The sequence below is a fragment of the Oratosquilla oratoria genome, chromosome 25 (assembly GCF_046742065.1).
Source record: "Oratosquilla oratoria isolate Oo_2021 chromosome 25, ASM4674206v1, whole genome shotgun sequence".
NCBI classification, from domain to species: domain Eukaryota; kingdom Metazoa; phylum Arthropoda; class Malacostraca; order Stomatopoda; family Squillidae; genus Oratosquilla; species Oratosquilla oratoria.
In genome coordinates this window covers 22896164-22921998 of record NC_134801.1, presented here as the reverse complement: position 1 = coordinate 22921998, position 25835 = coordinate 22896164, and the positions used below count along the sequence as shown (strand labels likewise).

Here is a 25835-nt window from a genome sequence, read left to right as displayed (position 1 = left end):
CGAAAGTCCTCGAAACTATCGATTGCACAAGTTCCTCCACACATCGGTGGCGGTAACCCTGAATAGAATTGCACGGGACAAAATTGACAAAGACTTTCCAGATCTGGACTCAATCCCCTTAGTGACGTCCCCAGAAGCTATACAGAACCGTTGGCAGTGTGATATAGAATTGTTGTCAGTGTTAGATTTAGTTTAAAAAAAAAGTCAATTGTAATCAAGAAAACCCACCATCGTGGGAAGTGAAAAAAAAACCTGTGGTAGGGCAAAGCCCCGTCAGTTGCTGCAAGCCGGTGATAGGTCTCCTCCCCGTCAGGCCAGGGTTTTCAGCAACCAAAGACGGCAACGGGTCCTGAGCATCGAACTCGGGACCGGCTGTTCATGAGATAGACCTGGTATCCACTGGGTTAACAGTGTAGGAGAGGGTTTGATTGAGAAGGTGGGCGTGGTCGTAGAAGGGGACGCGTCTATTCGTTACAGAGCTCGTACGAATTCGTTCGACTTCAGGAAAAAAATACGTTTGTTTCAGAACGCAGACGATAAAAGATGGAAACGCTTTTTATACTAGTCAGGCATTTTTTATAATTCAGACAGCGTTCATTATACTTCATTAAACGGTATTATAAAAAGTGGTGGTGGGAGAGGGGCGTGTCCCCCTAAAATTGAGACTTGTTCAATTTTCATTGTGCGCTGTTATTATTCCTCACTCGATCTAAGGCTCGTTTCACACGTATCGACTTTTCGCCGTGCGCCGTTGACGACACGACGTCGTGCTCTCAAATAACCATGGGTGTCCGTAGACGCTTTCATACGTCACAACCACGTGTGAAAAGGTCCATAGACATCCATGGTTATTTGCGAGCACGACGTCGTGTCGTGGACGGCGCACGGCGGAAAGTCCGCCTTTCGTCCTGATTGGCACTTATCATATTGTTCTTATTTCCGTCAGCTATTTTACTTATCCAATGTCGGCAAACGGTTGATTTGTGATTTTCAGGTAATGACACCTGTCTTTATTCTATTATGTGTATTTTATTTGCTTCTTTATTCATTTATCTTTGCAAATGTAAGTCACGTGGACCCAGGCTACCGGCGACTGCTCCTTCATGGAAGTCCGAGCATATCAGGGAAAGGTGCATCCGTGTTGGACTATGTCAGGAGGGGTAATAATTGACGTTCCATGCACAGTACATACCTGTTGTACGCTCATACAAAGACCATGAGGTCATGACGCAGTGGGCGCAAAGGCCTTTGGTGGTTATGTTATATGGATCCGGGGTGGGCAACCTTTTTAAACGTGCGTGCCAAATATGTGATACAAAGTTTTCCCGCGTACCAGTGGAGGGAAATTGTTATAGGCCTACATACGAGTATAGGGTCCCCTCCCTTATCCTCGTGGGGCCCCAGTACGCCGCTCAGCCCAGCATGCGGTTAACTATGGTCATACAAAAGATGTTGGGGATTTATTAGATATTTTCATCTAAAGCAGTGGTTCTTAACCCGGTGGTACCTGTAGCCCCACGGGGTACGAAAGCTTGACCCCTGGGGGGGGGGGGCTACGAGACATGATAGCCCAGTGCATTGGTACTGTATATTGCTACCATGAGAAAGCATCATGTGCATTCATTGTGTCCTACTAATTGACATTTCTAATTTGAAATAAAAGAAAATACCTTTGTTCAGTAATTTAACTGGTAATTTCTCAGCAAGGTTTGTATCACTAATCCTTTTCATATGTTTGCGTTGCATTTATATTGGATTTTTTTTTGGGGTTTTTTTTTTTTTTTTTTTTTTTTTTTTTTTTTTTTTTTTTTAAGGTAATCAAGGGGTACAGACGCTGGGAAAGGTTAAGAATCATTGCAGTAACCTGAACTGTGGGTTTGCACGCGTGCGTATACCAATTCATTAGTTATTTGTTAAGCTGAGCTCTGGGTTTGTACGCATGCCGAAGAAAAAGTCGTTAGTGTGCCGAATTTGGCACTTACGCTTATCAAACACATGTTCAAGGGATACCAGGGGCAATGGGATTCGTTCGACACTGGGACGTCATCTCCCAGTTTGATGACGTCATCTAGTGTGATAACGTCATCTCCCAGTGTGATGACGTCATCTAGTGTGATAACGTCATCTCCCAGTGTGATACCGTCATCTCCAAGTGTGATACCGTCATCTCTCAGTGTGATAACGTCATCTCCCAGTTTGATAACATCATCTCCCAGTATAATAACGTCATCTCCCCGTGTGATAACGTCATCTCCCAGTGTGATAACGTCATCTCCCAGTGTGATAACGTCATCTCCCAGTATGATGACGTCATCGCCCAGTGTGATAACGGCATCTCCCAGTGTGATGACGTCATCTCCCAGTGTGATAACGTCATTTCCCAGTGTGATGACGTCATCTCCCGATGTGGTGACGTCATCTCCCAGTGTGATAAGCCTTGGGTGGTGAAATTGTGTGTCACGGCGTCACTTGAATAGATGTGGGGATGTATGTGTGGGTACATAGGTAACTGCTCCGGCCGCAGGTACGCGCGAGGGCCATCACATTTTTTGTCGCCAGGCGATTTTATTTATCTGGAAGAGAAATATCAAGAAGCCAGCTAAGTTAACCTGTAAACAATGTGAGACGTTTATAATATATATATATATATATATATATATATATATATATATATATATATGAGTGTGTGTGCGTGTGTGTATACATACAACACTGAATGGGTCCCAGTGAACGGATTTACATAAGAAAAGTTGCGCTCAACTTATATCTCTCTTGATGGCGCAATCGGTTAAGTCACTATCACTTGTCACGTGCTACCGGAGGTGGCTGTATCACGTTTCAGTTTCTGCATGTATGCCTCCCCGAGGCTCTCGATGTTGATGGCTTAGAATTAAAGTGAATTGTAGTTGATGAATATTATATATATATATATATATATATATATATATATATATGTGTGTGTGTGTGTGTGTGTGTGTGTGTGTGTGTGAGAGAGAGAGAGAGAGAGAGAGAGAGAGAGAGAGAGAGAGAGAGAATCACCACGGTGTTCGATCACGTGTTAGACTCGTGATCGACAATGTTAACTTTACGTATGAAAGCTCAGAGCTCATCTACGGGTAATACTGTGACTTCCACACGCGTGCGCGAACATAAATATTGATATGAAAACGATTTTCCGTTTTAAAAAGAATTTGTTAAAGAACTGTGTTGATTCTGCTTCAGGTAGATGATTTTTTTTATTCTATTTTCCGGGTAGACTTGGTCTATTCTGAGGTGGAGGTCCAACTCAATGCTGCCGAGATTCCTTGTTATATTGTGGCGAGAACGAACTTTCTGTTGATATTCACAGGGCACTGCTGGGCAGAGGGCTCTTTCAAAATATTCCTTTTATTGCTCGACTGCGACAACCACTACCACGTTTCTCCTGCAAAGTTCTCTGTCTCGCCTCCCCACTCCACGAGTGGTCCTCTTCCACGCTTCCCCTCTCGCGTCGTCCAGTCAGTAAGAAGACGCTTGCTGGATCCATCGCCCGTCCGGGTTTCTGGGCGACGTCCTTGCTCAGTTCTATTTCCTTTCTTGTCGCCTCAACAATATCTTTCACTCCAATGTGATGCTCTCTCTAACTTGATTTCTCTTCGGGTTTGGCGATGCTGTGTTGCCCCCAAGACGAAAAACGCCGGTTATTGATGAAGAAATACAATATTGGCGATACATGGGTGTCGCTAGACGATTTAATAATAATGTTATTATTATCATTATCTTCGTTTATTTATTTATCTATTATTATTATTTTTTTTTTTTCTGCTCTTAGCGATATTTCTTGTCTTCTGGTAAATTAGGAAGTTATCGCCTCCCCCTTGTCTTTCTCTCTCTCTCTCTCTCTCTCTCTCTCTCTCTCTCTCTCTCTCTCTCTCTCTCTACATTCGTAAAAAGTGCCGTCATGCCGAGGAGAAAAAAAGGAAGAGATAGAAGACGAAAAACAAAGTATAAGATGAGGCTGTTGGAGAAAATGAAGGAAATAAAGGTAGAAAAGGAAGAGAAAGATGAAAAAAAGATGGAAGTAGATGAAAATACTGAAGGGAGTAAAACGGGGAGAAAACGAAAAATAAGGAAGAAGGTAACATCGGAAAAGGAAAGTTGAGTTAATGGAAGAAGAAAACATGAAGAAGAGAGGGAAGTAAAACTGATGAGAATAAGGCAAAACGTCAGCAACAGCTGTTGGGAGTGTGTGTGTGTGTGTGTGTGTGTGCGTGTGTGTGCGTGTGTGTGTGTGGAGGGGGAGTTGCTGACGAAAGGGCCGTGTTTCACCACATAGATCTGGGAGTAGGGGAGAGTTCAATCAATGGAAGGCACTGGAATGGCGGCGGCGACACGCTCGATCGATTTCCAGGGAGCGAGCTGTCGATCGTTCCAGGCTGTCACAGCTTTTTCTGTTTCTTTGTCATTTGTTTTCTTTCTCTCCCGTTTCTCTCCTCATATTTTCTTATATAATTTTTTTTTTAGTTTTATATATGTATGTACTTATATATATATTATATATATATATATATATATATATATATATATATATATATATATATATATATATATATATATATATATATATCACAACACCACAGTCGGACGAAAGAAAGAGTTACGTAAGCGAAACTATATATTTCGATTGCTAACTGCAATCCTCTTCAGTAGTGGTGTTTATTATGATTTACAAACGTGTTACCACATTTCTCACCAGTGAGATATATATATATATATATATATATATATATATATATATGCATATATATATATATATATATATATATATATAATAGTATATACGGGCAGATTTTCTCTTATACATACTTCATTGAAAGTGATGGCTCATTGAGCATTTATTATTTTTTTTAATGTATTTTCCATATGTCCTACTATGGTCTTATGCTCCTTTGAAAGGAGGTTTATGATATACCTCCTTTCAAAGGAACGTAAGTTATTTGGAAAATACATTAAAAAAGATAATAAATGCAAAATTAGCCATCACTTTCAATGAAGTGTATATATATATATATATTTCTGTCTTGTATCCGTTTTGTAATCTTTATTTTTCTGTATTTTCCTTTTTTGTTCTTTTATTATTTTTATTTCTGTCACTTCGTTCTCTTGTTCTTTATTTATCCATTTTTTTCTATTCTTCTTCGTCTTCATTTTCATCTTCGTCTTGGGATACTTCTTTCACTTTGGTCTTTTGTCGCATTTCTTTCGTTCATCTTTCATCTCTGTTCTTCCTCTCTCTCTCTCTCTCTCTCTCTCTCTCTCTCTCTCTCTCTCTCTCTCTCTCTCTCTCTCTCTCTCTCTCTCTCTCTCTCTCTCTCTCTCACTCTTCTGCTTTTTAAAGAGTCATTGTGAGTTAAAAGAGAGGTAGGCTGCGCGACGATGCAAAGAGAGAGAGAGAGAGTATTGCAAGGTGGCTATTGTGTGACACCCACCTCTCTACGCCCGACTTCCCTTCAGCTGAACCTAAACCAAACCCAACCTAACCTAACCAAACCTAACCCAATCTAACCTAACCAAACCTAACCCAACAAACCAAACCAAATCAAACATAGCCTAACCTAAACGAATCTACCCTAACGTAACCTAACCTAACCAAACTTAACCCAGTCAAACCTAGCCTAACCTAACCTAACGTAGCCTAACCTAACCAAACCTAGCCTAACCAGAACTAGCCTAATCTAAGCTAACAATCCTAACAAAACCTAACCCAACAAACCCAATATAACCTAACCCAACCTGACATAACCTTACATAACCTAGTCTAACCAAACCCAACCTAGCCTAACCTGACAAATCTAACCTAACTTAACCTAACCAAACTTACAAACCTAACCTAACAAGCTTAACCTTTACAAACCTAACCTAACCTTACCTAACAAACCAAACCTAACCTTACCTAACCAACCTAACCTGACCTAAACTAAACTAGTATGACCTAACCTAATAAACCTGACATAACCAGCCTAACCTAACCTAACCTAGCCTTACAAACCTAACCAAAGCTAGCCTAATCTAACAATATCACGTCTTGAAGTAGATTAGAATCCAGCTCGCTGTGTCGGAAGGATCGGTCTGGATAACATCGTCTGACGCTCAGAATGTAAATGATTGACCTGTTTGGAAACGCGACAATATTCACAAATTTGAGTGACACCCCTACTGACCAGAGTCACGTAGTTTTCGTTTGCTAATAGGTAGACATCTCTCTCTCTCTCTCTCTTTCTCTTTCTCTCTCTTTAACTCATCTTATCTCTAGTACCACCTCTGTCTTTCTGGATCTTCGGCGCGATAGATAGTGTATCCCCAAGAAGACCAACTCTGTTTGTAGGTGGTTGTTGTACAAAGGAATACATAGGCTGAGCATGCCGACAGGAGACTTTTTGGTCCATAATTAGGTCGGATGCAAAACAAGAAAAAATAAATAATGATGAAAAATCAAAATAATAAATAAAATTAATAAAAATTATAATAATATAAATAATAATAAATAAAATAAATTAATGCATAGGTATAGTTGAATAATAAACAATCAGGTAAATATTAAATAATAAATTGACACAGATAAAAAATAATTATAAATGAAAATCAGGCAACTAATAATAAACAAAGACAATAAACAAACAAACAAATAATATAAAATAAATGGCAGTCATTACAGCATCTTGCTTAGATGTTTATCTTACGCAAAAGATTGCCACTTGAAGAAAACGGCGTGTTTTCAGCAGTAACCAGCGCTTCTAGCCTTGGGGTCAAATGAGGGATTGGAGGAAGGTACAAGAACAGACGAATAGTGGACAGGGCCTATGCTAGCGGTGTCCAGCAGTGGGGAGGGACCCCTAGAGCAGCTATGCAACATCCATCCTCTACTCCCCTGTCAAGAACAAAATTTTCTACTATCCCCAGCCCAACATACTTTCACACACACAAACATCACTATATTTACCACACCACATTTCTTTTTATAAGTACTATTAATCATTGCAGTTTACATGTAGGTTTACTGGACATGAAACCGCCAATTTTGAGAAAAACATTTGCCCTGCCTTGGGTCTCCAAGGAGGTTTTGTGTCGCCGTGGAGATTTTCTCCTGGGGGCCTTGATGGTGGAAGCTAAAAGAGACTACCATTATTTTTCATGGAAATTAGTCGTTACAGTTATCACTAAGATCCCTAAAATATAGATTTTATAAAACATGCAGTCGATATCCCATACAGGGGTCTAAAGGCTTGGCTGTGCGTTATTAATTACTGCCATCTTGTATTCGCCGTGTGAGTGGAGCGACCCTGCTGTGGATGCGTTGTGCCTTGCATTGCTCCCGATCCGGGCAGTGGGCAGGAGACAGGGATGGCCCATCATCCACGAGGAGCTAAGATGAGAAGGGGGCGGGGAAGGGCGGTGGACGAGAGTGGAATGCGTGGGAGTGGATGCGTGCCTTTGACTTGGCTACCTCCCTTATAAGGGGGAAAAAGCTCTTGGTGTATATACATATATGTGTATATGTATATATATATGTATGTATATATATATATATATATATATATATATATATATATACACATATATATATATGCAAAGTAGACCACTTGGAAAAAAGAAACTAACGAAGCAGAGCACTTTCGTATATTACATCCAGTACTTTTTGCACTGGATGTAATATACGAAAGCGCTCTGCTTCGTTGGTTTCTCTTTTTCAAGTGGTCTACTTTGCATAAGTGAACACACGTACCCGTGTTCTTATTAGCATATATACATATATATATATATATATATATATATATGCACACACTCGTATATATAGCTTCCGCGACGAGGAATGGAAATAGTTTCTCGTGAGTAGGTCGAAAATGGGAACAGTCGTCACTCTGTAAGCTGAACATAAGAACATAAAGACACAATCCCCGAGGTTAAACTACACGGGAAAGTTATATTGAAGGTGGATGACCGAAGTGGATTAGGTTAAGAAGAAAGAGTTTCGGTAAGGTTAGGATAGATTAGGTCAGGTTAGGTCTGATTAGGATAAGTCGTGTTAGGTTTGGTTAGGGTAGGATAGACTTGGTCAGATATGTTGAAAAAATGAATAACTTGTATAAAACATTGAAAATATGGTAGCCCATTTTCTTCCTTTCAATAACATTAATAGAAAATATGATTATAATAATAATGATACTAATAATCGTCGAATAAATTCATCGGGCGCTAATCAGACCAAACTCGTAATTGTTACATTCTAACGCCACACAAGCTTGATCGACCGAAGGAGCTCTCAACGTGAACGAGAAGAATGTCAACAAAGTCGCAAGGTGGATTGGGTTTGATAACGGTGCCACAACTATTACCAGTCACCAGCTTCACCGTTATCACCATGTTCAATACCATAATTTCAGTAATGGCAAGCATTCAATTCTCAAATGGCTGGGACTTCTGTTGATGAAAATTATTTGGGGAGATGGATATATATATATATATATATATATATATATATATATATATATATATATATATATATATATATATATATATATATATATATATATATATATATATCCTACATATGAACTACTATCGTGTGGACGGTAATAGTACTTATATTATGTGTCTACATCCTTCCCGGGACATAACTTTGACGATATTGCGTCATGTCGGCCTCCAAGGTCCCCGCGTGCGTGACGCGAGGCGGGCTGCTGGCTGCCTCACTGGATTGAGCAACGGAGTGTGCCGGCACGTAATGCTCAACTGCAACAGTGATAGATGTGGGGAGTAGGTATCAGTCACTGGTAAATATATTGTGTACTAAAATGAATAAACGGGAGATTAGGAATACGCCATAATCATCCTGTATTACCACAATAACATTTTAACTTAATATCCATTCATTTTCATCTGCAGCCATTTTATTAGGGAAAAAAATTATATTAGCTGTTTGTGTTGGGTTTTTGGAGAAATGCACAAAAAACTGCAAATGTTTGAAATCTGAGCATAGCAAATCAGCTATTCAGCGTCATTAGTGAAGCCAATTTTCCGTCAGATTGAAACGATTTTTTTTTTTTTTTGTAAATAGACCGCTCCACTGAATCACTGTAATGGCTAGTAGATGATATATATGTTTATATATTTGTGTCTACGTTTATTTTGTTGTTGTATAATCCTTTGTTGCAAAATATCTAACCAACGCTGCATTTACTGAATTGTACGGAAAAAGCTCGTGATCACGTCTGTCACAAATTGCATTGAAAAATATTTGAAATGTTAAGTTTGTTCACCACTCTCTAGGTATTAAAGTGGTTGACGCCAGGCGATTTTGATCTTTTAGGTAATTGAAGACACCTCAGAAAAGAATGTTGTTCTCTTTTTTAACTTCATCTACCTCTGTTTTTCTGCTTTATTCCTGTTCTCTATGACTCTTTGTTGCCGAGAAGAACTCGGGGGGGGGGTACTTTTTTTCTTCAAAGGATTACAAAGGCGGAGCATGCCGACAGGAGACACTTTTGGTCCTTAATCTAGGTCGGATGCGAAAAATTATAATAATGATAAATAAATTAATAAATAAATAATAATGATAATATAAATAACAGATAAGATAAATAAATGCATAGGTATAGTTAGATAATAAAAGGGTAAATAGTAAATAATAATAAATTGACATAACTATACTCGTTGCATCGAAAAATGGCCGTTAGGGCGGAGCACTGGGAGTCCCCCTGTGTTGCCACATATAATTATTTTATAATTTTATTTTATTTTATAATTTTATTTTATATTTTTATAATGTTGCCACATATAATTATATTATAATTTTTTTCACACACTACCACTGAGGTAAAAATCAAAGCAATGTTTTCTATACAAAGGTTTCGTTTCCTCGAGGCATAGACATGGCATAGGGACAAGAGAGAGCGACGTTGCCGCTACATCTATTCTCTGGCCCCGCCCCCCTCACACTGCATTCAGTGTGAGCCGTGCGGGCTGTGTTATCTGTGGAGATGTGGCACCACCGGGAAATCTCATAATCCCGCCTTAGCGGTCACTTCTCGTTGCGCTGACTATAATAATAAATGAGAATCAAACAAATAATAATAAACAAACGGACAAATGATAACAAAACAAATAAACAAATAATATAAAATAAATGATGGTCATTACAGCATCTTGCTTAGGTGTTTATCTAAATGATTCTTAAAGCTTCGAACTGAACTACATTGCACTGCCTCTGCAGGAAGTTTATTCCATTCATTAACTACACGGTTGGTGAAGTTGTTTCTACCCATTTCCAAATTAAATCTATTTCCGGACAGTATGAGACCATTGTTTCTTGTCGGATTCTCATTCATCTTGTTATCATTACCTATACTGTTTGCCCACTTCCTGAGGAACGCCGTGGTTGGAATGGGGGTTTTCATACAAATCCCATATAGAATAAATAATGTGTCGTTGGTCTGCATAATCGTGTACAGTGCAGTCTTGCATAATGCGTTGTATAGTAATGGATGAAGTGTTGCATCTGACAGTAGCTGTGATGTGGTCATTCAACCGATCCTTGTAATGATAATAATAATAATAATAATAATAAATAATGAATTTATTTGGCAAAGAATGAATATACATGAAGTGCAGATAATGACAAGAACACATAGTTCGAAATAATAATTGCAAATTGCCGAGGATAACACAAAAAAGCATGTACGCTTATTTCCTTTGTTGACAGTGCAAATGTGTTTCGTCGCGCCCAAGAGGCAGTCGAGTCACAGACGAAGTGAAAAAGGAAAGAATGAATGCTGTTATTTTAGAATTGCACAACTGATATGTTAATGTAGTGAGGTTTAACGTCACAAACTCCTCCTATCTGAAGGCGAGGACGGTGCCCCTTACAGAGGACTTAAAGAAATAATGATTAATTTTGTAAGTTTAAATACATCAACGTAACACACAATGTATATATATATATATATATATATATATATATATATATATATATATATATATATATATATATATATATATATATATATGGGTGGAGTGAAAATCGGCCAATTTTTTTCTGATTTTTCACTCACTTGATCAAAATTTTATTTAAATCAGATATTCTTACTAGACGTTTTAAGTTTACAATAATATATCATTGTTCACCAGTTGGGCCTAAATAATTTTATTTTTATTTTAAAATATTTAATGTTGTAAAAGGTAGCAATTAATAGAACATTATGCAAAAAAATATATATAAATCACATTTTTATTGACTTCCAGATGTTATAGATTTACAAAAAAAAATATTTTTTCAAAAAATAAATCAAATAATGATAAACATGAGATTATAAATGTTATGTTTATTTTTTGTATACTATCATTATAATATTAAAGTCTGAGTTATCCATGGGTAGATATTGATGAATTAAGAACTTACAGTCACACTTTGAATCAAGCTTTGGCATAAACTGTTGTCAACGGATAAAGAAAACACAACACTAAACATCACGTAGTAGAATGTTTACATAGAGCTCTCTGTGGCATGCCGTATCCCTTCCCCTCAGTTAACCACTTAAAGTGAAGATTACCATTGTGTAGTGTATATAGGCCTACATATATTTATAACACTCGCTGCTTATTAACATAGAACAGCACACAACCTCTCAGCTCAATAGCTCAAGGCAAAACATGTAATCTGCCCAGCTACCACAAACCTCGCACAGCAACATAATTATTATTTATCATTATTATTATTAAAAACTTGAATATGCCATATAGTAAAATGGCCGGTGGTCGATCAGGAAATGCTTCAGTTATAATCACACGTGATCGATATACATTTTTTGTCACCTTTTCCACCCTCGAGCAAAAAAAAAAAAAAAAAAAAAAAATCCAATGTGTGTGTGTGTGTGTGTGTGTATATATATATATATATATATATATATATATATATATATATATATATATATGTATATAGATATATATATATATAGTTTTATTTATTTATTATTATTTTTTGTCGGACATCAAAATAAAAAATAGTTTTCGGTGTTATTTTAAAGTGCACAACTAAGCGATATATCAATGAAAATGTAGCAATTTTGTGAATTAAAATACATCAACGTAATGTGTGTTTTTCTTGTAGGAAATAAAAATGCTAAAAGCGATCAACAAGTACAGTAGCACAACAAAAGACCAATCATAATCACGATTGCAAAGTGGTCTGAGGGGCTTCACCCCCGCGGCCCCGCCCCTGGTTAGTAAGTAAATAATCCTTAGGAGGTAAGGTTTAGTCAGGTAAAGTTAGATTACGTTACGTTAGTAAATATAGGTTAGGTTTCTCAAAGCATGATTTCTCCCTAACTTTTTTCTTCTTCTTAAATTCACCTTGATTTGTGCTTCCCCATTCGAGAACCCCACTGCCTCATTGCCACCACATTATTGCAGGGATGATGGAGTAAAGGAAAAGAAATAATGACAATCAGCCGAATTTGAGGGTCACTGAATGCAATACACACACAAAAAAACTAGGAATAACTATGTATTATGGATAAATACCTTAGTCATGTACAGTACCTCTAAACATTTACCAAATAAATGAAGGCAGCAGAACAAGGATAGAAGTTAGAATCTATATTTGAATAGAGACACACCCCCACTCAAGAAGAATGGTGCATGTCTGTAGGTTGTCAGGGTGTCACACTACAGTATCAATAGCATTGTGCTACTCAGATTATTGATGCAGTATATTGACTTAATACCAATAATCTTCCATGGATTGGTCGTTAGAACTACCCCACATTGTCAATAACAATAAGCAAGACTTATTATTGTGTAATGAAATGTATTGATCATGTAGGGGCCTCTTTGCATGTCATAGGGAAGGGTGATGCAGGTTGGGTTGCACTAGGTTCTGTACAGCTGTCCCATAAGTATACAGTTGCCATACAGGTTCTTTGCAGGTACTTTACAGGTTTCAGTGTTACATAATTTCTGTGCAGGTTCTATTCAATTTCCATGCTGGTGCCCTTCCATTCAGGAATAATGCATCTGCCATATAGGTTTTATACAGGTGTAGTACAGACTTTCTATGTATGAGTGCAGGTGTCAAATAGTTACTCTGTAGGTGTCTCATATATATGTATATATATATATATATATATATATACATATATATACATATATATATATATATATATACACACACACACACACACAGATACACACATACATATAATATACAGGTGTCATATAGATTTTAAACACACTGAAACCATATAGATTATGTGCAGGTGCTATATATGTTCCATACAGGTGTTATGCTCTTGTTGTGGGTGTGCCCCTATGACCCTAATTAGGCTGAAGAGCATAGCCCCTATTCCTTTTAGCACCATTGATGGCAAGGCCTGTCCATGTGTTATGATAAGAAACTGGCTTGAATAGATGCAAAGTTGTGCCCTTAAGGCCCAAGTGACCTTGTTTCATCAATATGTATTCACGAAACCTCCTGCTGTTATTGATTTGTGGGGACTCCTGCACACAGTGAGTGTCACCTGGTAACCCAGTCAAACAGGCACTTTCTTAAGCAAACATTCAGGGCCTGGTAAAGGTTACCACACAGATTATGGTCCATATGTGTAGACAAAATAAAGACCATAGTTGCTTGTCATGGGTTAAGGGGCCCCAAAATGTTGGGACCAGACTTTACGTCACACCACTCTCAGACTTTTAATGACTTTGTACTTGAACAGGGCCATTTGATGTCACCCCCCTCCCCTCCCCCCTATCAAGGGGAAGACAGACTTTGTAAACTTGATTGAGCCATACCTCTCTCTTTGTAGATTTGGTTCTGCCCTACACATAAACACACACATACACACATCGTCGGATTGACAGCGAAGATTGGAACTGAAAAAAAAAAATTGTGGATTTCAGCGACAAGGGAGTACCTGTGTTGTATTAGTAGGGAAGGGAAAAAGCTTGTGGTGTAATGGGCAGGTTAAAAAAACAAAAACAAAAAGGCAAAGGGGAGGCATTATTGAAGAAAATGGAAGGAAATAAGGAAGGGGATGAACATGCCTCAAACACCAGAAGGGGTGTAAACAACAAACGATGTGCAGATGACACAGCTGATGTTGAACAAGTACGGGGAATTAAAAGTAGGAATATAGATAAGAGTAGCTCAATGGAGAGTGAAGAAAAATATTTCTATGGATTTGATGAGGGAGGAGAAGACAACATCCCCCAATTAGCAAGTTTAGAAGAAAAACTAACAAAAATAAATGAATCATGGGAGGTTAAGTTGAGCCAACTCACAATAATTACACAAAGAGTTGATAAATTGGAAGAACTAAAGAAGGACAATCAAAACCTAACTAAAGAAGTAGAAGAATTAAAAAGACAGTTAAGAGAAGTAAAGGACGCGAATGAGGAATTAAAGAGGAATAATAAAGAAAATAAAAGAGTTCATAGTAAAAGAGGTGACAGGAAAAAAGTCCAGGAGGATATTAAAATTGAATTTAGAGATATAGTGAAACAACAGATGAAGGAACACACTCAGGACACAGTTATTAAAGTGATGAGAGAGAAGGAGAATATAGTAAGAGACTTAGCAGATAAAAAGAAATGTATAATTATATTAGGAATGGAAGAGAAGCATAATCCAAATAGGACTACAAGAGTAAGGGATGAGAAAAAAAGTTAAACAAGTTATAAAAAATGTTTCAAGAAGGTGAACAAGAAATAGAGAAAGAAATTGAAGAGATTTATAGGCTAGGGAGATACAGTATAGACAAGACCAGACCAATTAAGGTTAAATACAGGTCACAAATAACAGTAGAGAATGTCTTATCAAAAACAGGGAAACTAGCAAAAAGTGATCTGTTTAAACAGGTATGGATAAAAAGAGAGATGAATAAAGTGGAAAGAGAGGAAGAAAAACAAAAAGGAAGCGAAGCTAAGGAAAAAATAAAAACAGAACAGTCAGACAAAGAGAAATTCTATTGGAGAGTAGTGGATATGAAAGTGAGGGAATGGTTCATAGAGAAAAACAGAAGGGAAACAGAAAACAGGATGGAGGTAACAGAAAATTTAGATAGGATTGAATGAACTGAATGATTACCTGATAGAAAAAGAATCTGATATAATAGGAATTGTAGAGAGAAAATTGAAAGGTCTTTTACCACCCAACAGTGTAGAACATGGTTCATATAATTATTGGATTAGAAACAGAGAAGTAAAACAAGGGGGTGGAGTTATGTTCCTGATGAAGAAGGATGTAAATGTGAGGAATGTTACATATGGAAAGAATAGAGTAGAAATGATTATGATGGAAATAGAGGACAGGGACAAGAAGAGCAGGAAGTTTGTGGTAAATTATCTGCCTCCTAAAACGGCTTTGTGGGAAGAGAGAGAACGCAAAAATATGTTAGAAGACAGGAGGATAACACTAAATTAGATAATGGAAGATGGAGGACGAATATTAATAATGGGTGACTTTAATTGTAAAGAAATCTGCTGGGAAGAGATGACAGTGAAGGGTGGAGACAACCTATGGGGAAATGTACTACTTGATATGATTATAGAACATACAGTGACATAATGGATACAGGAGAATACTAGGTATAGAAATGAGGAAGAACCATGAAGACTGGACCTAATAATCACATCAAAACCTGAAATAGTGGACAAGATTGAATATAAGATACTACTAAGTAAAAGTGACCACATATTAGTTGAACTGGAACTAAATGAAGAAAAATACATGGAAAAAACAATGTTGAAAGAGAAGATTGATGTATAGAAAAAAAAATTGATAAGATGAAAGAATATTTCTAAAAGCAGATTGGGAAAGGATACACAAAGAGGAAACAACAGTAGAAGAGAAATGGAAAATTTTGACAAAAATTTATAAGGAAGGAGTGGAAAAGTATGTTCCAAGACATAAAGAAAAAAAAAGATTATATGAAAAATGTTGGTACAACAAAAGATGTAATGAGTTAAAAGACAAAAGGGATAAAGCTTGGATAAAATTGAGGAAAGACAAAAGACCCAAAAAATGGAAAATATACACTGGTTATAGAAATATGTACAAGTGCACAGAGAAGAAAAGAGAAAATACGAAAAGGGTGTCATAGAAAAATGTAAAGATCAACCAAAACTATTTTATAGATTTGTAAACAACAAATTAAAAAACAAGCAAGAATTAGTGAAACTACAACAAGGAGGAGTTGAATACACAGAGGAAATAGAAATGGCAGAAATTATAAACAAGCATTTTAAATCCATGTTTATGAGGAAGGACATACATCTTAGAGATGTTGAGTGGGAGGAGAAAGTCCCCCTATGAAAGACAAGTAACAAGGAAAGAAATAATGAATCATTTGAGTAATCTTGATAGAAAATTGCATGGTCCAGATGAAATGTCAAACTGGATTTTGAGAGAATGCAGGAACAAACTAAGAGAGACAATACAAAGTCTTGTATACTACAACTAGGGAAATATAATTATGTTAATACACACACAGATCTAATCTTGTGGGAATGTCATTTTTTACTTGGGTCACTTCCTTTAGCCTCTGGGTCATTGAGTTCTCCATTGCTATACTCACAGGGTATTTCCCCAGAAATCTGCTTTGCCACTTGCTTCCCATTCCTCCAAGTTCACCTCACTGCAATAAAAAATTCCAATAAAGACAAAATTGATTTTGTTGAACATTGTTCTATAGGAGAGGAATTATGTCCAATAACATATAACAATAACATAACATATTTCTACACATTCAGCTTCATTCCAACCCCTCCCCCCAAGATTCTTGGAATGAAGCTGAATATCAAGAAATATTATTGAATACAAATCTTCTCCTAAAGAAAACTATTGAACAAAGAAGTAATTTAGTATTTGTTGGATATTTTAATTACAGTGCAGTCAATTGAGAGGAATGAGAAGCAAGTAGCAAATCAGACTTTCAGTCTGTTTGCAGGCAAACTACTTGAATGGACCAAAGATTTTTTGGAGGAGAGATACATTGAGACAGTGATAAAGGATAAGATATCAAGATGGAGAGCAGTTATGAGCAGAGTTCCTCAAAGTTCAGTGCTTGCACCAATAATGTTTCTAATGTTAATGACATAATGGAAGGTATAACAAGCTATGCCAATATGTTTGCAAATGATGCAAAAATTGTGAAAAGAGTGAAAAATGAGGAGGACTGTACACTTTTCCAAAAAAGATCAAAACACTGTATTTGCATGGAGCCAAGAATGGGAAATTAAATTCAATACCAAAAATTGCAAAGTACTAGAAATGGGCAGTGGTGGAAAAAAAAAATCCTTAAACTATTCCACGGAAAAAGATCCTGTTACAAAAACAAAAGAAGAGAAAGATTTTTGAGTGTTGATAAAAGACAGCCTGTCACCTAACAGACATATCAGCAGGATTGTGGGAGAGATGTACAAACTGCTACAGAAGGTTATAGTGGCTTTTCACTATATTGTTATAATTTGTCTGTTTGTTTATTGCTATTTGCTTGATTCTCATTTATTATAAGTTATGTCAATTTATTATTATTTACTATTTACCTGTTTGTTTATTATTTAACTATACCTATGCATTTATTTATGTATTTTATTTATTATTTACATTATTACAATTCTTATTTATTCATTTATTTATCATTATTATGATTTTTTTTTTGCATCCGACCTAGATATGGACCAAAAGGTCTCCTGTCGGCATGCTCCGCCTTTGTAATCCTTTGTAATCCTTTGATGAAAGACTCGTTGAAACTCTGATCCATCCAAGACTGGAATATACATCAGTAGTATGGTCCCACACAGAGTGAAGGATGTAAGGAAGGTCAAGGGAATAAATACAAAAGGTAGCAACCAAACTGGTCCCCAGCCTGGCAGATAAACCATATGAGGAAAGACACTGGGTTGGTACTACGTCTGCCAACTTTGAAAGATCAAAGAGGAAGAGGTGATATGATTACAGTGTTTGGGTTACTAAAGGGGATAGATTACACTGACAGAAGAGATCTCTTGATGAAGAATGGGAAAGCATTAAGATGTTATGGGATCAGATTGATAAAGATCACATATAGGAGAAATTCGCTAGTAATAGCGACTTCAATCCGATAATTTTTATGACAGTCGCATGCAGGATTCGAACCCACTGCTTTCGGCCACCCGTAAGATCACAGGTGTAATGGGCTAAGGCTCTGTGAAGGTGATCTTACGGGTGGCTGAAAGCAGTGGGTTCAAATCCTGCATGCAACTGTCATAAAAATTATCAGATCACATATAGATGCATAAATACTTGGAATAGCATAGAAGGTGATATAGCCCAACCTGGAACAATATATGAATTAAAACCTAAATATGATCATTGTAAATCAAGGATATGAATTAAGATGGAACTGTACATGAATTTGAGGCTAGGTATGATAATTTGGACAGTTGGAGAAGGACCCAATGAGTGTTGCTTCTTTTCTTGTATACTGTAAACAGGTAATTGAAATATTCAAAGTAAAGGGACCTGTCATAGAACAATATCTTAAAGTAGTGTCTCTTGAAATAATCTGAAATTAAAATAATGGAAAGAATTGCAACAACAGTTAAAGTGAGTCCTTATACAGTAATTCTTTATCCGATAAATTCACAGTTACGGTATTTGGCAATTATTACCCTCGATTCAATTTACGGTAAGAAAAATTCACAGATATGGTATCCGCTAGATATTTTGAAGAGGAAAGAGCAGGGAGAAGGTATGTCTGCCATATCCTGTTATAATGGGTTCGGTATACGGTAATTTCAGTTTGCGGTAAGGTTTTCAGGAACGCACATGTGCCGTATAAAGAGGACTTACTGTATTAATTTGTTCTAATTCGTGGTGACTGAAGATGGAATAAGTAAATTGGGTTTGTTTACAGTGGACATGAGGAAGACCATGATTATGGAAAATTTAAATTGGAGTTGGTAATTTAGAAGAACCTATGACCAGAATGGGAACCTTGAGTGAGATACTTAGAAAAGTAATGGAGGATTATGGTTAAGATCAGGAAGGATATGAAAACACTCAAGAAACATGTGGTTGATCAGATGGTTAAAATAGATAACTAAATGGCAAATTGAGTGCAATGACATTAACAAAGGAATCACATAGATCAGAAGTTGAGGAATTAAAGGATGAGTATAACATTGAAAAAAGAGAAAACTAAAAGGTCAGTGTGAAGCAGAGGAATGAGAAGGCTCGCCTAAATGAACAAAATACCAGAGAAATCAAACAAGGAGAGAAAGTGTGGTTAGAATTAGAAGTGGAGCAAGTATAGTTACAAAAAGTTATGGAGCAACAAAAAGAAGAAAGGGAAAGTAAGGAGATGGTGAGAGTACTTAAAAGTAGAGAAATGTTGATAAGAGAAGTGAAAGACAAAGGAAGGTGTATTATAGTGGTTGGGTAGAAAGAAGAGCATTAATCAGTAAGGAAGGAATAAGAAATAAAAGAAAGCTGAAGAAATAGTGCAAACTATAATTAGCTGTGAGGGTGGCATAAATGAAGAAATAGAAGAAGTATTTAGATTCGGTAGATATGACCAAGTGGGTGCAAGATTAATGAAAATTAAATTCAAATCACAAAGCATAGTAAATGATACAGTATAATGAATAAAACTTGGAAAGTAGCAAGTGTAGACAAATTTGGGAATGGATAAGGGATATAACAGAGGAAGAGAGAAAACAAGAGAAATGGAAGAAGAAACCTAGGGGGGGGAAATTAAATAAGGATCGAACAAGAAGGAGCAGTTTTATTGAAAAGTGAGGAAGAGGTTTCTAAAAAGATGCAGAGGAGAAAAAAAAAGAGGAAAAGAAGTAAAAAGATAAAACATAGGCTATACAAATATGGATTGATATCAGCAAAATTAGAAATGTTGAGACATCGTAACAAGTTAAAGAAAACATGTGTCTAGTTCCGAGTTTATTTCTGATTGGCTTCACTCTGAGCTTCTTCAGAGGAATGTTTCTGTGAGGTAAAACTGACAGTATATATTAACAAACCAGCTCCACATTCCCACCATGTAATGCAGGTATTGTCAGAAATGACAACACTTGCTCTCCAATTTATTTAAAATCTATTTTAGTTTTGATTTTAATAATTTCTTGTATGCTTCCGCCCAACCACCCATGAGTTCTTCCTCCATGGTGGGAACATGGAGTCAGTTTGTAAATATATACTGTTAGCTTCACCCCAGAGGAATATTCCTCTGAAGAAGCTTAGAGCAAAACCAGTCAGAAATAGAAATGAACTTGGAACAAGACCCATGTCTTCTTTTTCCACCTTCAAATTTAGAAATAAATGACCATCCAAAGGAGAAAGGTCCAGACATAATGTGTTCCTGAAACCAATCTCAGTGGAAATAATGATATTTAGATGGGTCATCGCCATCATCATATCTTATCACACCATTGCTGTATCCATAGAAGAAGTGTGTCATTTATTTCCTTCAGGTCTTGGTCTTAGCATATGGATCCCAGTGGGTACCCATGGAGGATGTAGTTCCTGCCCTGGGGTGTTTCACACAGGGACACCCAGCACTCATGACAAGACCCCACTTGAGTAGGTTGTCTCTAGTTTTGTCCACTTTGGCTCTTGATCTATTTAGATTTACCCAGTCCTTCCTGCTGAGAGTTGTTCCACTGGGCAGGCTTTCATTTGGTTTTGGGAGTGCCTCATTGGGTGGGAGGGATCACTCTCCCTCCACTTTTCCACTCTGTAGGCTGCTAGCTGTGCTTGTTCCAGGCCCTTCACTGTTATGAAGCTTTTACAAGGTTTTAGTTACAATTTTACTTACTGGTGTCTGTAAAGTGGGTGCTTGGGATCATTTAGTTGTTTGTATTTATCTAGTATTTACCTAGTTGTATTTTACAGGAAGAGAGCTATGGTTGTAGTGACCCACTTTTGTATCTTTCAGCATCCAGTTTGATCTTAAATTCTTGTATAGTTTTTGCACTCACTGTTTCCTCATTCAGTTTGTTTCAGATATTTATCACTCTGTGTGGGAAGCTATTTTTTTCAGGTCTCTTCTGTAACTATCCTTTTTAAGTTTCTTTTCATGTCCTCTGTTTTTTCTTCTATCCCACTTTAGTCATCTCTATTTTGATTCTTGCATTGGTATCATGTCGGATGTGGGGTGGTGCAATACCAGGTAGTCTGTATAGGGCTGCTAAGGGTGTTGCTTTTAGTGTACCTGTGATTATCTGGCATGATTCAGTTCTGGAATGACTTTGTGTGAAGGGTATGACCTTGCTCAAACTGGTAAGCAGTATTTTGCGATGGTGTGTAGTGCCAAAGCTGTTTGCTTTAGAGTTTTGGGAATTGCTCCCCAGTTAGTGTTAGGTAGTTTGTGGAGGAGGTTATTTCTAGTTGTTAGTCTATTTTTTGGTTTGTTTATATGTCCTTTGAAGGATAGTGTTCTGTCAAGAGTGATTCCTAGATAGACTGGGTGTGCATGGTTTTCTAGTTCTTTATTGCCCCATCTGATTTTTAGTTTCCTTATTGCTTGGAGGTTGTTAATGTGGAGAGCACACACCACATTTTACTAGGGTTAGTGTTGAGGTACCATTTTTTATAGCATGTAGTAAAGAATGACAGGGCATTTGATAATCTTTCTTCTATTGTGACAAAAGAGTTTGATTGTGTGGCAATACAGATTGTCTGCAAATGTGAACTTATGAATGTTCTGAAACTATGGTTGGTCATTTGTGTGGATGTTAATCAACATAGGGGCCAGCATAGGAGCCATATGGAAGTCCATGGTTCTGTACCCTTCACCTGTATCACCTGCCATTCTACAAAGAATTGCTAATTGACAAGCAGTGACTCTTATGTGGACTATGGTGGTTTTCAAGGCTGCTTGGGCTATTTTTAGGAGAAGTGCCCGGTGATTCACTATGTTGTAAGCAGCTGTGAGGTTAACAAAGACTGTGCTGGTGATTTGTTTGGTCTTGAATCGGTCCTAAATGTATTGTGACAGGTTCATTACTTGGCTGCAGGATGATCAGCCAGGTCAAATGCCAGCTGGGTCTGGCAATAGTTGTTTGTCGACATTTGGAAATAAGAGGGCCATAATCATGTGTTCATATAATTTGTAAAGAATACACAATAAGAAAAATATATAACAAGGCATTTCATTATGTCATTAGTGGAAAGTGCAGGGTTGATTCCCAGTACAGTAAATTTAGGTCCTAGGATTTTTTCCCTTCTCCATTACAATATAAGTTGACATGGTAATAACTGTTTCATAATGATTAAGCATAACCTTTATATTAAAGGTACCAGTAAGTGAAATGTTTGACAAAAAAAAAAAAAAAATCTTTTAAGTTGATAATTTTTTACAGCCCACTTGCAGATGATGTTGTAAATATCCAAATAACCCTAGATAAGAAAAAGGTTTCCCAGCCCTGCACTACATGGAAGTGGACAGGGTGTAGAAATTCACTGAAAGTCTGATTTGTCCCAGACTGGAATATGCAGTGGTGTTGGAGTCACTACACCTAAAAAAAGATGATCCCAAGTCTAAATGACAAGGAAAGATTTAGAAAATTCTGACTACCCATATTAGAAGAGTGAAAAGAGGTAATATGATAATGATGTTTAGATCAAAGAAAAGTATAGAAAAAATGAACAGAGGATTTACTGGTATGGAATGAAATATCACCAAAAGATCATAGTATGAAATTGAAAAAGTGAAGGTATTTGAAAGATATTAGGAAGTATAATGGAAAATATCTATCAGTTGGGTACACAAGGAGGAGCAACAGTATTGAGGGTCATTGTTAAATCGTAAAATTGGTTACTCAGGATATGAAACACAAAGTGAGATTGTAAAAGAGTTTGTTTACATTACAAGATGTTATTTTTACATTAAAAGTTGCTAACATCAAAGGTTTTTCATAAATTGAGGAAAGTAATCTCATTAGGGAAATTGTTCAGTGGTACTAAGGCCAAAATAAAAGGAAGATGTATCCTCACAGGTTGCAAAATCTTAACAATGAAGGTAATTGAATTTGCAACTGAGTTGAAACTGTTGAGGAAATTAATTTTTTGCCATGAGTAAAAATTTTATGACCTAGAGCAAAAGCTTGAACAAAAACAAGCCACCAACCGGCTCAAAAACTGATCAATTAAAAGGAAAAAATAAGACTGTGACAAGTAAGTAAAGTAATTTTCTGAATATCATGAAAACAAGTTAGACAAAGACAAAATCAAATGAGGATGAGATTAATGAACTGGTGAAGGTACAAGAAGGCTGGTTATTTGGTCAACAGAAAGATGCAGTAAACTTTAAAGAGGTTGTGGAAGAACAGAATATAAGAACTGGATTGGAAGGAATAGAGAAGGTTACTAAAAAAATATATATATGGAATCTCTTGTCAGTGATGTAGTCATTAAGACTTGATGTGTCATAATTTTTGTCTGGCTAGAAGACCATGTCAGTTCATGGAAAGTACACTAGAAACATGAAAGGCAAAAGGGTAAGGAAATTACCTAAAGGAAATGACTCAGATGGATCCAAGTAGATTAATAATGTGTTTTAGTTAAGACCAGTGTCCAATGAAAATAAAGTTTAAGTCACAAGCCAAAACAAAGTATTCAGTAAATCTTGGAAATCGGGAGGTAAAGAAAAGTTTAGAAATATTTGGATTAAGAGAGATGAAACTTACGATGAGTATGCAAAGGCATGGGAACTTGGAAAAGGAAGCTAAGGACAAGCATTAAATGACATAAAAATCTAGAGAATTCACAATCAGAGTTTGAGGAAATGGTTTGAAAAAACAGTAGGGTAATATAGTGCATGAAACACGACAATAAAACTAAAAGTAGCCTTTGCTAATGTAGATGGTTTTCTATAGGCCAGGTTAGAGATGAATGGTTATGGTTAATGTGCCTGATATTTTGTCATTAGTAGAAACTAAGCTCCCCCAAAATTTTAATCAACATAACGAATACACTATCTGGAAAAGAGAGAAGACAAAATGGGTATTGGGGTGATGGTTGTTATAAGAAATGACACAATTGTGGAAGAAGCAAATCTGAGTGCAGGCAATCCACCTGAAAACTAGGACTAAAAGGCTGAACATAAGAAACCTCATGTGATATATGTCCTCCCCAAAGATGAGTTTGAAATGAACTTGAATATCAAGTTGGACACAGCTTTCTTTAAAAGAAAATAAACGATAATAGAATTAATAAATTAAGTCACAGAATATTCTTTATTGGAATTTTTAATCATATTGAGGTCAATTGGGATGAGCGGGATGCAAGGGGCAAGGCAGATTACTGTAGAAATAGTATGTTAAATATAGCAATGGAGAAGACAAAGAACCAATACCGGTATGTTAAGGAGGTGACTCGGGTAAGAGGATATAATACTCCACAAGATAAGAGTTGCTACTGAATAAAAAGCCAGATATTATTAGCACTTAGAAATGCTTTTGCCTCATAGGAAAAAATGACAATGTAAAGTAACAGTTGAATTTCAGCTGGCAGATTGGGAAATAGAGCCAAGGAACAAAGGTATATTAGTCTTAATTTTAGGAAGTCAGATTTCTCAAACTTGAGGAAATTTCTTGAATAAGTTTACTGGGAGAAATTCATGATTAGCGCTGGAATTATGAGGAAATGGGATATTTTTCTTCACATTTACAACTTGGAAGTGAATAAATATGTGAAGGAAGAAGCAGAAACAACCCTGGTAGAATTAAAGGTGTGGGATAACTAATAAATCCAGGGATGTGGCTTAGGGGAAATAATAAAGTAAAGGAAGATTACAAACTAGCTGGAAATGACTACACAAGAATCCTCTGGGAGGAGGAAAATAATTTTGAAAGGGATGTTGTACGTAAAAGCTGAGACAAACTAAAAGGATTTTACAGGATTATCAGTGGTAAATTGAAACACAGAAGGAATTGCCAGTCTTATAGTAAGTGATAACTGAAATAATCACAATCCAAACACAGGTAGTAAAAACAGCCTACACTATAATAAGTATATACTGTATGTCTCACCCACTACATCAACCCCATGAGGCTTAATCCCACAAAATTTCTCCAACCACTTAACTCATTAAGAAACTGCCTATTGGCAGGTGATTTTATTGCACATCAACTCTGGCTTAACACACAAACAGCAGATCAAAGAATACAAAATACTAGAACAACTCTCCAACCAAAACATAATTAATTCCAGCAACAACTCCACTAGACAACCTCTCCAACACAATAAGCAACCAACATTGCCAGATATAACAATCTATTCACCCTATAAACAAACATAAACATGGAAAACTATTCAGTATCTTCCAACTGATCACTTCCTAATAAAGGTTACCATAGAAATGGAAGAGAAGATACAACCCACAGACAAGAGAACATCTATAAACTACCAAAAAAGCAAACTGGCAAGAGTACTCAGAAGATGTAAAGAAAGATCAATCAGTCAATCTGTTTCCCCTCGTCTCTCTTGCAGAAAACCCTCAGCCTCCAGGAAACTGACAACAACCACTGGGCGTGACCACAAGTCACAGAAGAGATGCTGTATTGTTGTATGGGAATTGTTAGCGTGGGGCTTAGTATGAGGTGTTCTTTGTCTTCTTTGTGGTGGTTGTATCTGGGGCAGTTTGTATCTATGTCCAGGCCTATTCTGTGTTAGTACTGTCTTAATGCCAGATGGTGTCCTGAGCACAGGCATGCCAGTGTGGTATTTGTCAGGTACAGACATACATATACCAAAGGCCTTTTGCCCCTTACAAGGGAGGTAGCCAAAAAGAAAAAGGCATAAATAC

General features: G+C 36.8%; 1 protein-coding gene across 1 annotated transcript in view; it reads left to right on the top strand.

Moving 5' to 3' along the window:
• The window catches only part of LOC143038750 (neurobeachin-like), a 131255-nt gene that overhangs the window by 12335 nt on the left and 93085 nt on the right, over positions 1–25835 (top strand). The window lies entirely within an intron of this gene.